The following is a 15,766-nucleotide window of genomic DNA, read 5'->3' on the forward strand; positions in this document are numbered from 1 at the left end:
AGGGATGTAGGAGTAAATAAAAAAAATAAGCTCTTGTGAAGCTCAAATTCAAGCAGGACATACATCAAGTTTTATATCCACTTGGAGACTCACTCGAGAAAACTCTGCAGGAGTTGGGAAGAGAGAGATGAAAGTGGCAGTGCACCTTGGGAGGTATAGCCCCCACAAGAAAGTTCAATAATAGGAACAAGGAAATCTCTGTGTTTCAATGTGTTCCATCCATTCAGAGTGATAAAGACCCAGGAAGTGAGCCTAATGCAGCCCAGCAAGGCAGAACTGGAAGAAAGTCTGCCAGACAACACAGAGGCCAACCTGGGCTGTGTCATGGGGGGATAGTGTTATGGAGAAAACCAAAGCAGGGTAAGGGTGATGGGAATGCAGGGGTGGCAGTTGAAGTGGGGACAGAGTGGTCAGGGGAGGCTTCTCTATGAGGTGATATATGAGCAGAGTCCTGAAGGAAATAAGGAAGCCATGCAGGTGTTTGGGGAAGAGCAGTATGAGCCTGTGTGTGGGCATCAGCCTCCATCTCTAGGCCCTGGAGTAACTCCTGGTCTGTTCTTTCAGTTTAGTCAAGGCCAGGTTGTTTCTGCCAACAGCATCTCTACAGCACATCTTCTTCCTTCTAACCTCTAAAAACTTATTTAATCCTGACATTTCCATCCCTCCTGGCCTAGTCGTTGTTATAGAAAGCTGCCTGCAGGAGAAAGGAAAAAAATAAACCAGATGACACAGAAGGGAAATATATCCTAGAGTGTTACAAAAATAGTTCCTCCATTATACATATTCTATAAAAATTATTGATTTAAAAATAAAGAAGAATCTAAACAAGCAGAGAGAACAAAAGGTTACCTAGAAAGGATGCAAATCAGGCTTACCTCAGACTTTGCCTCTACAATAGTGAATTCTAGAAGATAATGAAAATATGTCTGCAGATTTTAGCAAAAGGATCATGACACTAGAATTTCATATGTATATGAAATTTTATGTCATTCTCAAATATTTAACATGTCAGAACATGAATTATCCTATCCAGAAATTTTTAGAAAATATATTCTGATGAGCACTATACAGATGAAAATTAAGAACTCCAAAAAGAGAAAGTTATTGCTAAAAGGGTTAAGATCCCTCACTATTCACTGTGGAACCTGAAATCAGGGGTCAGATTTGGCTGGGGGTCAGAGTGTGGGGGCAAAATTTGGCCCTACCATGCTTCCTTCAACACAGTCCCTCCTGTGGCTCCTCCTTCCACTTTCCAGTGCCAGGAAATGGGTTAATTGAGCCATATCCTTCAGCTTTCAGTTCAAAGGAAATCTTTTGCATGTTTAATTGCCACCGACACTGTAATGCATAGTGTTCTCTTCTAGCACTTGCTAGCATGCTTGATGCTTAATACCAGTTAAGAAACTGAATCAGGGGAATTACTTTTAAAAGGTGCTTTCCCCACACAAAAGCAGAGTGACACAATGCAACATAATGGCCTTTTTTTCTGACATGGAATATGAATGATTTTCTGTGCCTTTAAAAGTCATACTGAGAGTCCTGAGTCACTGAGGTTTAATTGAGGAAGACAACTAACTCACTAAGAGGTGTAATCTGTCATTGAGACTCTTCATACCTCTTTCTTACAGAATCTTCAAATATTCAATCCAACATAATTGCAATTATGTTTTTTAAAAAAAGTATTAAAAAGGAATAATAAGGAAATGCATTCAAAGGTTAAAAGAAGGGATGTTCTGCTTGGGCAATGGACTTCCAAGTGATTTCTTTTTTTCCTGCTTCATATAGTTAGCTGATGATGATGATGATGATGATGATGATTATTATTATTATTACGTTAAGAACTGTAACTCCGAGGGGGAGAAATATTTTCCCAGCCCAGGGCAAAATACCTTTGAACTGAAATAAGTCAAAGGGAGAAATAAAGTGGAAGAAACCCCTTTATTGGTTACAAGCAGTCGTCCACTTCTGCTCGCTGGTGTCTCTCAAGATCTAACTGCAAAAAGGGACCCCACCCCCCTCTGGGATCCAGGTGTGCCCTAGCTCCCCCTTGTAATCACCTATTGATAGGGAGATGGATACTTCTCTCCACCCCTTGGAAAAACCTATTGATATGGAGATGAATAAGGTTCCGCAAGAGGTTCTGGAAATATTGCAATTTTACCCATATGAACTGTTTTACTTTTTATAAAAATTTTAGCAGATATTTTTAAAACAGATTTTTAAGAAACCAGCACATGCAACTTTATGTGTACCATATAATTGTAACTATATAAAAATGTATACATCAAAAGGAAAATATATCACAATGTATTTTGAGACTATCCATAGATTTTTTTCCTTCTTTATCTTCTTATTTTCTCAGTTTTCAATAGGAGCAGGTATTTCATCTGTAATGGAAAAAAGTATTCTTAAATTAAAAGAAGGGGGTGAGTGACTTGAGCTTGCTTAAAGAGAGCAAACAGACTACTATGTGGATGCTAAAAAAGTAATTGCTAATTATAAATCGTATTTTCATCAAAACTGATCAGGTCCTTCCAAGAGGCATCACCTATCTCTGTCTCCTGCAAAGAAAACCTAGACTTCCTTGTCCTCCTGTTTGCTGGGTCTTAACTATTATGAATCCTTAGGAAGCAAATGAATGTCCAGATTCGGAGTAATCTAAATATGTATTAAGAACAAAGAATCATTTCCTAAAAGAAACAGTCTGCCAAGATTTCATCTCACAATGAAAATGACCTTTTATTTTAGTGTGCTGACCAATTTATCTTTCATTGTCTTAAATCTTTCCCCTTCTGAAAAGGAATTTGCTTTTCCTTTGAATTACCAAAAGACCCATTAAAAAGACTTTCCCCAAACAGTGTATTCTCAGTGGAAATCAAGGCACACTTTCTCCAGCCCTTTCTCAGTTTGTCCACAGTTGCCCTGCCTCACAATGATGTAGGGTGCTTTTTTAAAATGAAGATTCTCTAGGAACTGATGAAGATCTTCTGAATCAGTTTCTTAGAGATGGGCCCCAGACTTTGCATTTAAAAACAGTTTCCTGAGGAAAGAATATATGTGGCTCACAATATGTATGCAGTTAATATGTGCTGAATAAATTAACATATAAAGGGAGGAAAGTTTCCCCAGTGGTTCTAATGCAAACTAAAGTGTAAGAACCATTGTTTTACCTTAGACAAGTTAACGGAAGTAAAAAAAAAAAATTGGTCTGCTCTTCCCACTCTCCCTTCCATGTTATTCTATTAGTATTCCAAATTATTAGAGTTCAGACTCAGCCCAAGAACCCTGGTGTGTCTCATTTTACAGATACGGAAAGGGATTGAAGTTCTGTTCTGCAGGATTCACAACCACTTTAGTGATCTGACTTCAAAGTCATGACAATAGCCACGATTTATTGAGCACTCACAGTTGTCCCTGTACTTTACAGACATTATCATACTTAATCCACCCTATGAACAGGTAAAATCTTACAAAATAGATGCCACTATCCCCGTTTGATATTTGAAGAAGCTGACAATCAGAAAGGCTTTGAATCCATGTGTGTTTTGTTATCCAGACTGGGTTTTTCTGGCCGTGGCCTGATGTACCAACCTGCGGTAATCTTTGTCACTAGTTTTCATTTGTTCTCCTTTTGTTCTTCCCAAGTATATTCTATGTGCTCACCTATACCTTAAATAACTCATTTAGGGCAATCCCTTTGACTTAAAAGTTTGTTTTCTAAAATTCACATTTTATTATTCCCTGGGCATTAATATCAGATTGGTTACTGAAAACCTTTAATAAGGGAAGGGTGGCATATGAGTGAGAGGCCTCACTCACAATAATACCCAGGACCAACTTGCCCTGGAAGCCTATTCAGATCTCTTCAGTTCCATGGTCATGGACATTAGTCCTGTTAAACCAATAGCTGAGCTTTTCAGAGGATCTCTGTGTATGTGTTTGAAAAGGAGAAGATGCTAACCTCTGGGAGAGAGACTAAGAATACAGTCAATATCAACTGAAATAGGTATGTTTGTTATTCATGTACTTCTTTGTTGTTTTCTATTATAAAAATGCATGCATTTGGATTGTGATTCAGTTTGGCAAATCACTTTCCTGAGCTTTTCCTTAATTGTTAGGCCAATACCAGGTCCTTCATTGTTCAGAAAGGAAATGATCCCACAGAGGTTGTTATACGTCTGAGAGGACAGTGGAAGCTGGGGGTATCCTATAGAAGTTTAGGCGTTTGCGTCTTAATTTCACTATTTCATTTCAAGTATCTTTGTCAACCATAAGCTCTCTGAGATCAGGGATGATGTCTGTCTGGCTCACTGTATCATCTCTGGCATCTAGCCAGAAGGCACTCAATAAACATTTGTGATGAACTTTAAATTTGAAGCCTTTCAGAAACTCTGTTGACTTTGTAACAATGATTTTGTATTTTCTCATCTCTTACAGAGCAATATAATTGAGTACAGATAGCAATGTCTTAAGTTGTTAAATATCTGAGCCCATATGTAAGATTTCAGACATTCTTTTTTGGCATTAAAGATCTGACTAGAAAAATGAGATGAAACAGAAAGTATGATAGATTAGAACCATGCTAAAGAATGAAATAAATCCAAATTCAAAATTATCACAACAGTGTTACTATTTTTCTCTTTCCTTTTGTTCCAGAATGATATTACTTTGCTCTAGGAACAATGAGCATTTGTCATCTGCATTTTGCTCTCTTCCAAATAAAATAGCTATATAGTGTGGATTTACAGACAAAAGCCTTCTTGAGTCTAAAGACACGCTAAGGATAACTAAGACTGGTGATTAATAGCAGTTGCAGGAGTGTCTTGAGTTCTAAAGTCTAAAAAAATCGATCTTAAGGCTGCTACAAGTTTGGTCCTATGGATCATAAATATGGAAAAATGTATCATTTCCTTGTTCAGGTACAGCTCTTAAAGTAACATGGCATTGTTTTGACTGCAAAGATATATACTGTTCAGGGCTATTGGAGATAATAGTCATAAGCATTCTATCTATTTACTTATTATGGTTTATGGTAATCCTACAAGAATCACTGATACTTCCATATTAGCATGAAACAATTATAGAATAATAAAGTTAGAAAAGACTTAAAAAGATCATAAGGTATGGGTTTTGTTAATATACATATTATGGGCTAGGAAATATGATAAAAAGTCTTAAAAATATGCATACCCTCTCACCCAGTAATTCTGCTTCAAGGAACTTATCAGAACTGTATATAAAGGTGAATGTACACATATGTATATCGTATCCCTGTTTATAATAGCATGAAATTGGAAACAGCGTAGATGTGCAACAGTGGAAGATTGGTAAAATACTTATGGTATACCTAATAACCTGCAACCACTGAAGTCACACTGTTGACTTGGAAAATATTCACTATCTACTGTCAAGTGACCAAAAGCAGAGAAGGGGACCATATGGCTGGTATGATTAATGAGTTCAAAGCTGTGCTTTTATGTATGTGTATGTGTGGGTAAGAGAACTGTGGCAACATTAATGGTGCGTGGATTGGATACTTTCTTGTGCCTCCCATTCTCTTTAGCCACCCTTTTTATTCAGTCACTGCTATTGAAAAAAGTAAGCAGGTAAACTGCAATGGCACTTTGCTGCTGCAGAGGTTCTCTCAACCTTGTGAGTCTTCTGCAGAAACCCTCTCAGCCTTCTGAGATCTGTGCAGATTTGGAGAACAAGGGAGTTTATGCTCCATGAAGTGACCTTCCACCAAAGCAAGAGGTGGGAGCCATGGGGGTGAATATTTCAAGTGGTGTGCTGGCAAATATTTAACATCCAGCTCTGGCAAAAAGAGCTCTAATTTGTAGCAGTCACTTATTTCCATGATGTAAATGCTCCTTCTGCAGTAAATTTCAAGCCACCAACCCCACTGTCACTAAACACAAAGTTGGCAAGAAATGAGCGTAATAAACTGTGCCGTGCTGGGACAAGCAGGCTCCAACACACTGTTGAATAATACTCACCTCTGCCATCTCCTCAGTGGACAATCTGAAGCACATTCTATACATCTCATCTCCTCAGACAGTACCCATGAGACTGAGCTCTGCTTGCCCAGAGTGGTGAACAATTTGATAACACACCTTTGAATTGCCTTTCCAACCTTCCCTATTTCCCTGTCTCCAGTCCTCCAAAAGAAACATGAGACCTTGTCTAAGGCTCTTTCTAGGGAATTTTGGGTATGTCAATTCTGAGTGATTTGTATATTTTATTTGTGCTTCTTAGTAATCTCAATTTCTTGTATCAGATGGCATTTAATGTAATTTAAAGGAAATAAGGATTATTTAAAGTAGTGCATAAATTCTATATATCATAACAGGATCTCTGGTAAATCAGAAAACATTATATAATTTAGCTACCTCCAGGGCTCACATTTGTTGTTTTCTATGCCTGCTTGTCCTGTCCTCCTATAGTGCAGATTTGAGCCTGATCCCCAGGGAGGGGAAAGAAAGAACAGTATGACCAGGAAAGCAAGAATTAATGGAAAAGATAAGCTTTATTTTTCTTGTTGGGTTATTTTTTATTTAATCTCACCAAACGTCACATTTAGATATTCATTAAAGGATAATGAAAATAATAATTATAAATGAGAAAACTACGATTCTTAAAGTTTGATGATTAGAAAAAGAATGTTGGCATACCACTCAGATTTAGAAAGATTTTTAGATATAAGTTTTCAAAACTTGTCAGTTGACAAGGAAGTGATAACATCATTATTCTCAGGAAATATTTCATTCTGAGAAAACCTCTGCAGGAAAAAAGTCTTACAGTAAAAGAGAATTTAAATTTAGTTAATCATCCAGATGCAAAAGAAAAGTATAAAAATCTGTAGCTATTAGAAATGGCAAGGAGAATATATAATAGAACAAATTTTGTGTTCACAATATAAAAAAACACACACAAGTGTAATTGTATTAAACCCAGAAAGAAGTATGTGGGACCTAAAATCTGCAAGATTTTATTTACTGATGGATGTAAGTCTTAGAAAAATGGAGGGACTACCGTGTGAAGGGACTTGGGATCTTTAACCTATTTCTTTTCTTACCCATGATGAAGCCAAAGAAACACTTTTAAACCCCCAATAGTTACACAGCAGTATTTGAGAGATCTTTTCAGCCTGCTTCTTTTCCATTTACTTTGTCTGGAGTTTCCAGATGTGTGTGTATGAATGATATACATACACATGTATGCATGCACACACAAAATGAATATATGTGTATATGCATACATACATACATACATATAAAACTATCGAAAGAAATATAAATATGTAGAACTTTAAAATATATATGTAGATTTATAGTAACATTTATTTTCTTTATAATTTTTCCACTTTCTAAAGTAAAGCTGTATTACATATTACTTCTATAGTCAGAAAAGAAGTGTTTAAAATCAAATTCAAATGGGATAAAATGTTCTTAGACTCTCAAATATTTTTTATGCCTAAATTCTCCCCATCAAGCCTGTGTTACTGCCCATCTGGTGGCAGCCATCAAAATTCAGTCATCAAGTATGAGGTGCTTTGGGGACCAGGCTTTATAAACCCAGCCTATTTCAGTGGCAGCACTTGTCACAACAGTGAAGCTTAATAGCTACATAGCTGAAAGGAAAGTATGACTTAGCGATATCTTGGAGTTCAAGGGGCTCTGAGACTTGGGCTCAATGACAGAGTGCTATTTTCTTGGGCAACTTTGTTTATCAGGGGCTATTTTTTATTTCCTTCTTTCCTCTGCCTTTGAAGAAGCCCAAAGTGAAATTACTGTTACATCTTTTCCAACTCCATATGACCTTTAAGTATACATTATGGAAGTAACTTTGCTTGCTTATACTTTCTCTTCAACATGATTATCTTTTTTTATTCTGGCATTATTCTACTGTATCTTATGCTTCTATATAATCTGTCTGAAATGAGTTTTGGAAAAGGACACAGAAATATCAGTCACTATACACTGAATTCCCTCAGGACCTTCCCAAGACTCCTTGAGATCTCTGAGAAGCACAGCCTTGCACAGCACAGTGGAAAGAATTAAGTGGAAGGGGGAATGTTTTGCTTCTGAATGTGTCCTTCTCACAAGCCTTAGTAAGTGGCTTGCCTTCCTTAGACCTCAGACTATGGAATATTTGCTTTCTTACCCGAAATTCTTTGGAACTTCCTTTTGTCCTGGTTTCCCTGACTTGTAAGAGCCAATCATATCAGGCATATATGATGAGAGCCACCTATTTAACAAACATTTCATGAGGCTGTGTACATAGGATAGTGTGCTATGTTAAAATCTTCATACTCTTTAAATGTTGGATTCCTGAAATCCAACATCTCTGAGTTAATTCTAGAGAATTTCTTTTAAGACCTGCCTGCTATCGAGATATTTATAGCCTTTTCATTTATAAATGCAAAAAAAAATTAACACAACATAATTATCAACTATAGGAAACCAGGATAAGTAGTTTCTCAAATGTAATTTAAAAATTGTAAATTTAAGATGATGTAGAAATATGGAAAAAAAATAAAAACAATAGAAAACAAAACAATTATATATATATATATATGTATATATACACAGCTATGACTGCACAGGAATTTAAATGACTGAGTTTGAAATAGAGTTTTAAGTACATTTGGGGGGTATGACAGGTAGGAAAAAACTTAAATGATTATTACTAATATCAAATCATTGGTTGCTTTGCACATTTAGGTTCAAAACTTTGGATAGACTTTAACTTTTGCAAGTATTAGTGCCCATAAATGTATTCAAACTATAAATTCTTTGTCATTGGATCTAATAATCATTTGAGAAAATATCAAGGTAAATTATTGTTTCATGAAAAACTTTGGATAACTTCTCTTACAGTTTAAACAGCTTTCAGTCTTATTTTGGCTTTACAGGACTAAAATTTTTCCAAGAGTTCAGTTGCTTCATCTGCTTATTTTTTACTGTGTTAATCATAAATCTATGTTTGTGGCAAAATAATCATTTCCGTAGTAACCAACTGGGATGTCTCAAGGAGGGGATTAAGATTTCAGGAGAAGAATAAACAACAGGAGCAGATGAATAATGAAAATAACCACAATTCTTATTCTCAATAAGAATAGAAGTATTAAGATGACAAGGATGTCATGGTCTTTCAGAATTTTTTCAGCCTTTAAAACACTACTTCAGCTTGGTTTTCCAGGAGACATCAGTTACTCTAAGAGGCAGCTTACTCCTGTACCATAGACCACTGTATGCATAAAAAGTGGGCATGGAGGAAAGCCACATAAAGTCTCCATAACACTTAATTTCCTAGGGTGGGAGAAAGAAATGTATACTTATACGTAAGTTTTACGTAACTTCCCTACAGGGGCAGAGCTGAACTACTTTATTTTTTAATTTACTTTTCTTCTAGAACAAAAGAAATCCATGAAACATATGATAAAGTAGAATAAGCCATTTGAAAATTCTGTTTAAATGAAGCAGGGATTAATTTGACCTGCATTTTTCCTACTAAATACATTCTGGATAAATCAAAAATCCAAACAGTATCAATAGGATGTACTTGTGTTTTCTGTATTTTATAGCAAGTATCACATAGTAAAATGATTAGTTACATGACACACAGGCAACTCTAAATGTGTAGGACTTGAAGTTACGGCAATTTGCATGTTGCATAATTTGCCCTTCTGGCTCTATGCTTCATGTACCTCAGTCAGCTGGTCAACATGCAGTAGGCTAATGACAAGAAGAGACAGCCTAACACTGGATAGGGAAATGTTTACATTTTTTTCATTTGGTATAACTTCTATATGGTAAAGTGCACATAATTGAATCACACAATTCTAGGAGTTTGACAAATGTGTATGTTCATGTGATTAATACCTAAATGAAGATGACAGACATTTCCACCACCGCAGAAAATTCCCTCATGCTTCAATTCTCCCTTCTAACTTCTACAGAGGTAACCATCATTCAAATTGTTTTCACCTTAGATGAGTCTTGTCTGTTTGAAAACATCATATAAATGGAATCATACATTACATATTCTTTTGCATCTAGATTCTTCTTCTCATTAAGTTTTTGAGATTTATCCACCTGGTTGCATATATTGGTAATCATTTCCTTTTTACTACTGAGTGATATTCCACTGTATGTATATGTCATTTTGATTTATGCTTGCTGGTTGATCATTTGTGACCAGTCTATGTAATGTAAATTGTAAATCACAAGCGAGCCTGCTTATATCACCTGCACTTCTAATCTCATCTTATTATCACTATTTTGTATTTCTAAGCATTAAAATGATGTTAAAACTGCATAGACTGATAGAAAAAGCTAAAATAAGAGAATTTTTAAAGCAATCAGTTTCAGTCCTTTCAATATTTATACCCAAACTACTAGCTAACCTTTGTACAAGACAGAGATTTTCTTCTCAGAACTACTCTAATGAATCTACAGGGATTTTAATTAGCACATCAATTACTTCAGGGGCTATACCGTGGGGCAGATTTTGTGGAGCAGGAAACTTGATTATAAGTCCACCCACCCAGTCCCTAGCACCCTCCACACCCTGGCTCCTTTCATTGCCTTGTTCTTCTCAGGGCTCCTTACCTCATGCCCTCCCCAGGACAGCTATCTCAACTCCAGTCTCATGTGGCCTTGATCACAGCTGGCTATGACAGATGGAAATAGTTCTAATAAGTTAATTCTAAGGGTTAGATAATGAGGACCTAAGGGGTTTTCCCTGCCAGAGAGAATTTACATTTTTAAAAGGAAACTCCTAGAAAGCAATGCCCAGCATGTGGAAGGTAATCAATAAATGTTATCTCTATTTCATCAAAAAACCAAAGATACCAAATTTTAAAAGTAAAATTAAGATAGGGTAAGAAAAAATATTTTAAGAACCAGATGTCATAGCATCCTTTGAACTATACTGAACTCCAGTGACAATCTTGTCATGGAACTGCCAGCAACCAATTTTGCTGTTGCATAAAGACAAGAAGAAGAGTAGACTAAGACACAGAGAGGGAGTAGCCTACAAAATCATCTGAAACCTGGGTTCAGACATCTCTTGCACTTCCTCTACTAAAGCCCCAGTTATAACTATGTGTGATCCTTCACAAATGGAGAACAGTATTTTGAAGTAGTAATCTATGCTTCTTTTTCCAATATTCCAATCTACCTCCACCTTCTCCTCAGTCAGGCAGCAGAAAGGGGTGTGTGTGTGTGTAAGCATGCACGCACCTGTGTTCAGGCACCCACTCAGTAGGGTTGCCAATAAAGAAATGCAGGGATAGAAAAGAGGCATTGACTTTCAAAACAGAGTTTTGTAACTATAGATAATAGTTTGAGATAAAGCATTTTTGAGTTTCGAAAGCCTAGATTATTAGAATCAAAACCAACATCCAAGGACTAGTGACATAAAGTTTATAATATTATCCACAGATTTGGAAAAAATGCTTTGCAAAGGAGATTTAGACACTTCAAACTGAGTAAGGAGGAGGAAGAAATATGTTTAGACACTGGTGGGTGTTCCAAAGAGGGAATCAGATAGGTAGAACCCCTTGATAAATTTGGGGATCTGAAAGCAATCAATGGTTGTGCCTCCTTCCATAGATGGGACTCACAGAGGTAGCAAACCTTGCAGGAACCTCCCACCCCAGCATGGTGGGACAGCAGTAAAGTGCAGCCTGTGTAGGTCCAGAGACCCTTAGGCAGCGTGGCTCCCCACATCTCTCACAAGAGTATTTGAAAGTCTTTAATTTACCTTTAATGTCATGAGGGAAATTATCCTGGTGCCATGCTAGTCTCTAAGTTTTCTACTAGGCAATCTACCCCAGAGGTGCTGGGTCAATAAGGCTCAGAGACCAAGTAAGATGTGCAAATCAATTTAAAATGTATAATAAGAAAGAGAAAGATATGAGGTAGGGTAACATACTTAGGAAAGGGTGTGAGCAAGGTAGAAGGATCATCCTGAAATCTGGGTCATGCAATGCTTACAAGTACCCCTCTCCCTGCCTCATAAGCCTTCCCTGATGATGGTGAACTAAAGAACCAAAGGTGAGGTTTGAGCAAAGAGGCTCAAGAGACAGAAGGTATCTGGGATCAACGCAGACACTTGTTTTATAGGAGAGACACAGGGTTGTATAGACTTGACCGGAGCTGTGGCTCACCGATCAGCTTGATGAGCAGTTGTAAATTTTATCTGGCAGAGGATATTTGGGACCCAAATGGCTAATTTAAGATCTCATAAGCATCAAGTGCTTCTTATGCCTCCTGTGTATTTAGTATATCATGAAGATTAAGTGCCTCTGGTTCCCCATGTATATTTAGTGCTTTGTGAAAATTAGGTGTCTTTTAGTTCTTCCCTTTCTTCCTATCTGTGTTCAGTACTCAGAAGCCCTACTTACATTTTTACATTTTACATTGTCTCCCAAGTTACTAACTTACCTATATTGACCACAGTTTATGAGTTTTCTCATCCCATTTCTGTTTTCTATAATAGAATTGAAATTCTCAAATATTAGAGCAAATATGTATTCATCCACCATTGCCCCCCACACATACATACACATACCACAATAATACCTAAGGGTTGGCCAGCAAACCAGAAGATAGAGTTACCTGATGACCAGAGACCAAATAAGAACTCAGACATCTCAGCAAACCACAGGAAGAAGATTGAGAACAAGAGACCCCCAAAGGGTCTTATAAAACTTAGATGCAATTGAGGGGATAAAGAGAGAAATGGGGTCCTTCAAAGTGACAGAGAGAAATTCTTGCTTTGACTGAGTTTGCCCAAAATTGATTATCTTTTCACCCTCTGGGAAGAATAGGGCCTCTGGGTCTGTGCTGTTCAAGATAGTAGGTAGACGGCTACTATATTTGACAGTGCCAGTATGGAACATTTCTATACATATCTTGTATGTATGAATATATCTCATATGTATGAGATATGAACATTTATATCTCAGAAAGTATGGGACAACACTGCTCTAGATATAAATTGAATTATTAAAAAATAAAGTATATCCGTGGAATGCCCAGACTTACAGATTGACATTATACTTGCTATACACATAGAAATTCATTACTAGGCATCATCAGCACTACTCTTTTTTGTTTGTTTTTGTTTGTTTGTTTTTATCAGATAGAAAGACGCTGATTCAGCCCTTATTCTCTCTTAATGTTTTCTGTGTTCAGTGGCCTATGTTTTCAAGACAGCTAGCTGCGGGAAAAGGATTCATCCAGAACAGAGTTAAACCAACCGTGATAAGGTAAAAAGAACCATTGTATCATTTGCTAGGTAAGGTCACACATGAGGGAAAATATGAGGACTTTTGTGTTTTTCTCTGAGTGAGATAGGAGCCACTGGAGGGTTTGAGCAAGGAAGTAACATAATCCAATGTATGTGTTAAGAGGCTCACTCTGGCTGCTATGTGGAGAATTAACTGGAAATGTGCAAGGGTGGATGGAGGGAGATCATTTGCTGCATATAATCCAGGCTGAAATGCTGGCTGCTTGGCTCAGGGTGGTAATGACAGTTTCGAGAAGGGAGAGCTGCCTATTGCTGATGGATCACAACTGGAGTATAAGAGGGAGTAAGATACCCTGGGGAACTGGAATAAGGGAATTTCCACTTACTGAAATGGGAAAGCCTGCAAAAGCATAAGGGTTGGCAGGGGGAATGTTTGGGAACATGCCAAATTTAAAATGACTATTTACCACCCAAGTGTAGATGGCAGCTGTACGTTCAAGTCAGGAGTTTTCACAGAGGTGAGGACTGGAGTTATGAAACTGAGTGGTGCCAACATATAGATGCCTTTAAAGCCGTAACCCTTGGATAGGATCATTTAGGGAATACGAGTAGGTGAGTGTAGCTAGAGAGGAGAGGAGGTCTGAGGTCTGAGGGTGCCCTGAGGAACCCAGTGTTTAGAAGTGGGACCAAAAAAAAAAAAAAGAAAAAGAAAAGAAAGAAGCCATCAGCAGATAGTGAATGAGTAAATGATCAGTTGGGGTTGATTGGTAGCGTAAGGTGTGTGCCAAGATTTGACCCTTGAGTCTGGAGGTCACTGGGCCTTGAAGGGACAGGTTTTGGAGGAATGATGGACTTAAAGTGTGACTGGAATGTGTCTCAGGCTTCCTGGGGTGCCTGGTCATCTTGGTGAAGTATACCAACATGCAGAAGTTAGTGCATTGAAGGACCAATTGATATTACTGATTTGGGTGAACCAAGTGAAATAAACCTGTGGAGAGAGATGTTTCACACCTAGAAGACAGGGCAGGAGCAACTCAAAATGAGACAAGAAAAGTAAGTAGAAAATCAAGAATATTGTGGCATGAACTCATATTGAAAAGATAGCAGTCATTGAGGCTTTGGAAACACCCAAGATTATTTATGTTGCTGTTAGATAACTTTTTCCTCATATTAAATTAATTTTTCTGGCATTTCCTCTTTAAACTGGTTTTTCAGACTTACTCAGAAACTCTAGCTGATAATTTATGAGGGATCAGATTAGCAAGATTAATAGAGTATAATATGCCTCATTAGAAGGTTGTTGGTTTAAAAAAAACACTTTATTTTTGCACTTTTTTTGGGTATAGAAGGGTGTATAATTAAAAGCTCCACCCTGAACATCAAAGGAAATTTCTTCTAACTACTTCTGGATTTAGTTCTTATTCACATAATAAGTTTATGTTTCTTTTCAAAAATTTATTTGTCACTTTAAGAGATAATCATTCAAAGGTTCAAGATCATTTAAGAGATCGCTTACAAAGGGTGGAGACTTAATTCATTTTCATTGTTTTTTTTCTCTTCTCCAAAACAATGATGACTGTTTCTTTAGGTTTTTTTTTTATAGGGTACATTATCTATTTAAACATACTTTTGAGTTCTTTTTCATCAACTTTAACCACTATCTCCTGACTCACTACTTTAATAGATAGGTATATCAGGACCCTTTTGGAAATGTTTCCAGATACATCTGATAAAAATAATTTTATAAAAGCATGATCATTTGAGGTGGGAGGGGGAGTTGCTTTTACTCTCCTGCCCCGTCCACACAATCCCCACCCATCTCTGTATTCCCATTTCTATTACCTAACTTAAAACTGCTAATGACCACCATCATTTCTGACCTTGATTATTGAAATAGCATCCTAAAGGCTTTCCCGCAGTCCTTCATTTTCTTTAATCCAGTGGCTCTCAGATTTGAGTATGCATCAAACACATCAAACAAAGTAGCATGTTCAAACACAGACTGCTGAGTCCCACCCCAGTGTTTTTGCTTCAGCAGATGTGGGGTAAAGCCTGAGAATCTGCATCTCTAACAACGTCCCAGATGAGGCTGATGCTGCTGGTCCAGGGCCACACTTTGAGAATCACTGCTCTATTTCTTCTCTACACTGACACCAAAATCCTAAGCACTGGCATACAGGATCCATCATAATATGACACAAACTGTGTCTTTTTTTAATAGCTTTATTGAGATATAATACACACAGTATACAGTTCATCCATTTAAATGTACAACTCAGTTACTTTTAGTATATTCATCATTGTGTATTCCTCACCATAATCAATTTGTGACAGAAACTCTGTATCCCTTAGCCATCACACCCAATTTCCCCTATCACCCCTCAGCTCTAAGCAACCATTAATCTACTTTCCACCTCTTTAGATTCACCTATTCTAGACATTTCATATAAATGGAATCATACAATATGTGGTTCTTTTTAATTGACTTCTTTCACTTAGCATAACT

The 15,766-nt window shown here is 37.1% G+C and overlaps 1 long non-coding RNA gene across 1 annotated transcript in view; it reads right to left on the reverse strand.

Moving 5' to 3' along the window:
* Positions 1-2,192: 2,192 nt before the first annotated feature.
* Positions 2,193-15,766, reverse strand: part of LOC140849886 (uncharacterized) — a 56,160-nt gene continuing 42,586 nt past the window's right edge. Inside the window, exon 3 of the long non-coding RNA XR_012132236.1 lies at positions 2,193-2,387. This is a non-coding gene — a long non-coding RNA (uncharacterized lncRNA). The remainder of the gene's footprint in view (positions 2,388-15,766) is intronic.

Source organism: Manis javanica, chromosome 6 (genome assembly GCF_040802235.1).
Source record: "Manis javanica isolate MJ-LG chromosome 6, MJ_LKY, whole genome shotgun sequence".
Lineage (NCBI taxonomy): Eukaryota > Metazoa > Chordata > Mammalia > Pholidota > Manidae > Manis > Manis javanica.